This window comes from Panthera leo, chromosome A1 (assembly GCF_018350215.1).
Source record: "Panthera leo isolate Ple1 chromosome A1, P.leo_Ple1_pat1.1, whole genome shotgun sequence".
Classification (NCBI taxonomy): Eukaryota; Metazoa; Chordata; class Mammalia; order Carnivora; family Felidae; genus Panthera; species Panthera leo.
Window position 1 is genome coordinate 189,401,623 of NC_056679.1, and position 3,792 is coordinate 189,405,414.

At 41.6% G+C, this 3,792-nt stretch overlaps 1 non-coding gene across 1 annotated transcript; it reads right to left on the reverse strand.

Annotated features, from left to right (window-relative positions):
- Positions 1-2,365: 2,365 nt before the first annotated feature.
- Positions 2,366-2,472, reverse strand: LOC122202689. Its single transcript, XR_006194805.1, has one exon. It is a non-coding gene; the product is annotated as a U6 spliceosomal RNA (small nuclear RNA).
- Between the last annotated feature and the right edge of the window lie 1,320 nt (positions 2,473-3,792).

A 3,792-nucleotide genomic window follows, 5' to 3' on the forward strand; every position in this document is an offset into this window, starting at 1 on the left:
ACTAACATTAAAGAACAACGTAAACCAGACAGAAAACATAATACTACCTTAACCTTGTTAAAGGCATCAGACTTGTGTCAGGACAAGCCTCTAGATTCAGCTCCCAATTTTCAGGAAATAGAGAAGACAGAGGAACACATTGAACTGTACCATGAGTGAGCAGTCAGCAAATCTGACTGTAGGAAACTTGACAGGCTAAATGACCCAAATCTGTTACCAGATAAACTATAAGGAAAAGAAAGATGTGGAAGGAGGAAACCATAAATTAAAAGAGACCTAAAAAACATATCAAGTTTTAAAAAATGGGAAAAACTAAACTATAGGGTTTAGGGATGGCCAGTTGAGTGATAAAACCATAAATAAATGCAAATAAGTAATTATTATAAAAGTCACAATAGTGATTACTTCTGGAGATAGGAAGGGATTGTGTTGGGATGAGGCGTGTGAAGGGGTTATAATAGGGGTGGCTGGCAATTCTATTTCTTGATTTTGGTGGTAGTTATAACAGTGTTCACTGTATAATAATTTCACTAAGCCACACATTGGTTTGGTTTGGTTTTCTGTGTCTGTGTTTAATTTTACAATAAAAATATTTTTTTAAAAAAGAATTAACTGTAGTGGTTATTTGTATTCCTTCTCTCTGGGTTAAATATTTGGTCATGATGAATTAAGAAGCTCTCCCCAAAGCAAGGGCTCCTTTGATTTCTGAAGGAACTAGGACATAATAACTAGTGTCCAGCTATGATCATTGAATTAAGCACTTAGGAGGGCTCATTAAGCTCTTGTTGCATGAAATCAGTGAATCAGTGAGTCAACAGACAATGCAAACACTCCATATTCAAAGTCATTCTGCAGACTTCTACTAGATAGCTCTCCCTGGCTAGAAAAATCTTCAGGAGCTCTTTATTACCTGTAGGAAATGCTTATGCTTCCCAGTTTCACATTCCAGCCTCTTTTCCAGAAACCAGTCTCAACCAACCTTTCCAATCTTAGCACAGCTAGTTTTGCAAATGCTATACTCCAGTCAAACAGGTCTACTTTTAGAATTCTATCTCCTATCTTTCTCATTTCCCTTGCCCCCATCCCTTCCCTGGTACCTTCCCCCTTTCTTTCTACTGACAGAAACTCTGCTCATCCTTTAAGGTCTGGCTCTATTCTCATATCTTCTCTAAAGACAGTCCTGATTACTCTTTCCCTGTTGTGCTTCCTCTTTCTTCTGAACCTCAACAATGTCTATTCTCACTTTTGGATACTTAGCCCTTACTTGCACTAGTATTATTGTGAGAGAATTTTTTATCTTTTTAATTTGTTTTGGGCCTGCAAATACACTCGATATTTTCTGAAACTATGTCTGACATTTTTAAAAAATGATTACACAAAGCCTATCACCACATTTTGTGCATCTCCAATCAGCATATGTCAATTAACTGTTAAAGTGGGTGGGCGGATGAATGGGTGGATAGGCAAAAGAACAGATCAAGTTATCACATATTTGAGAGCATTCAGTGGGTACGGGCAGACACATAAGTTTATATACTCAATAGGGGTAGAATTACAGGGGTCTACTTGACTGCAAGGGGTCTCTGGTGAACTACAGGCAGTTACAGATGTTGGGTACCTGGAGGCTGAGATGCTGAAATGTAAGAAGAGAACACTGAAAATATATGGAAGAAACTAATAATAAACTTTCTTTCACTCACAGCTTTGTCCACATCTAGACCTATCTGTGGCAGTTCATGCACTTAAATACTGAAACTTGAAGCAAAAATTTTAAGAGTCCCACTCTATATATTTTACAAAATCACTTATGGGAAGTTTGGGGGTGAACAGGACTATAATTGAGTTTGATGAGAGTTCCCTGTGACCTAAAATCCAGGTATGAATGGTTACGTGAAAAATTAGAGGCCCAATCCTTCAGTTATGAGGATGACTTCTGCATAAAGAAGAAAAGTAAGGTCCCTGAAATGTGTCAGCTGTCCCAGGAAGCTCTGAGCTGAAAGAAATCCTTGTCCTAGTCAGAACACTAGGTCAGCCGAGTAGCACGGTACCTGGAGCCTAATCCTTCTGGTTCCCTTCCTCCAGCTAACCACAGACCTGCCCTCCTTTTGAAGCAACGGCTCCAGGGAGAAATCTGCAGACAGATTGGAAGGGATAAATGAATTGGAGTCTGTGAGCTAAGATGTAAGCAAATATAAATAAACAGAATTAGAGGTGGAAAGAATGGAAATCTCTAGAGCCAACAAACTTCTTTACCCTCGTGCTTTGGCATTTTCCCTTCAAGAAAGCCAGGAAAGAAGAGAAAGGTTCTATCATGGATTGGAGACCTCCTGTGTAATGAGAACTATCCTAGCTGCTTTCAAACATGTAATTTTATTTAATCCTCCCCCTCAACTTGTGTGTCATGCTTGTGCAGGGCCCATGCTAATCTCTGTATCATTCCAACTTTAGTATATGTGCTGCCAAAGCAAGCACCACCTCAACTTGCAAGGAAAGAGTTACCTTCCATGTTTTACTGAAGATGCAAACCCAGATTTAAAGAGATTGAGAGACTTGGCCAAGGCCACACACTTAGAAAGTATAAAAACCAGGATTGAAACTAATGTTTATTTTCCTCCAGAGCCCTGCCCACTACACCCCTAGTGGAAACAGAATTATAGCCTGTTTTAACTGAAAGATGACCTCACCATCATCCCCATTTCACAAATGAAGAAACCAAGGCCAGAAAGGACAAGCAACTTGCCCAGTTCACATGGTCAACTTGTAAGAGGTTCTCAGCTGTAGCCCACACCTTCTGATTTCCAAATAGGAGCTCTCATTATTTGTATCCTTCAAGGTCCTACAAGAATGGCACACTCAAATGGGAGCATTAGTGGGGAGCTTAATGAAGGGACTGTTATGCAAGGGCACATTTAAGGGAAGCCAAATAAGGATGGTGAAGAAATCCAAGTGTAGGAGCTATAAAGGGGGCTATGAACACCCCTGTGCCTGAAGGGACAAGGCCAGGGCCCTTAACTCACTCTGAACTTTGGTAAAGAAAGGCACTGCCAGCCTTCAGGCTGGCAGGGAGGGAATCTAGGCCATAGTACTCTGTTCTCCCTCTTTCTCTAGTCTACTTGTGTCCTAGTGGTGCCTCCCATAAGCTGTACTGGCATTCTACCAAATGCCAGAAGGTGAGGGGTTTCCAAGGCAGCTTCCAGGGCTCAGAGCAGGATAGGAAAGGAAGAAGATTGGACTGGGAGAGGCAAATGAAGACTTCTGAGTGCACTACTACACAGGGATGCTTCTCTGGACCTCAGTCCTTGGGAAGAGTCCTGCCTCCACAGGTCAAAGACAGCAAAAAAACAATAATAAGTCTCTCATGCCAGTCAATGTGGAGCCACGAAGGCATGGCACAGGGAAATAAAGTGCAGCCACAGCACAGAGCTGAATTTCTCACTACCCACTGCATGAGTGTTATCCTAGTCTGGCCAACTTGTGTATGATAAAAGGGGGCAGACAGAAACTCTGTTCCAATCACCTCAGGATCAAAGGCATTGTGTTGGGACTTTTCTGCTTTGGTACAAAGATCACTACTGGCGTTCAAGCAGAGAGTTGCTGGTGTTTCAGATGAGTTTTTGTGGGTCTTTGAGAATTAAAAACAGAAGGGGGAGGAAGGGAATGCATGTGTGCAGGAGCATGTTTGCTATTTATGAGTTCTTGGAAATCAATGCCACTTTTCAAATAAAGACAATCCCTAAGTGAAGGCGGCTTGGCCATCCTGTTAAGGCACATCCCTCCTGTCTATGCCCTGAG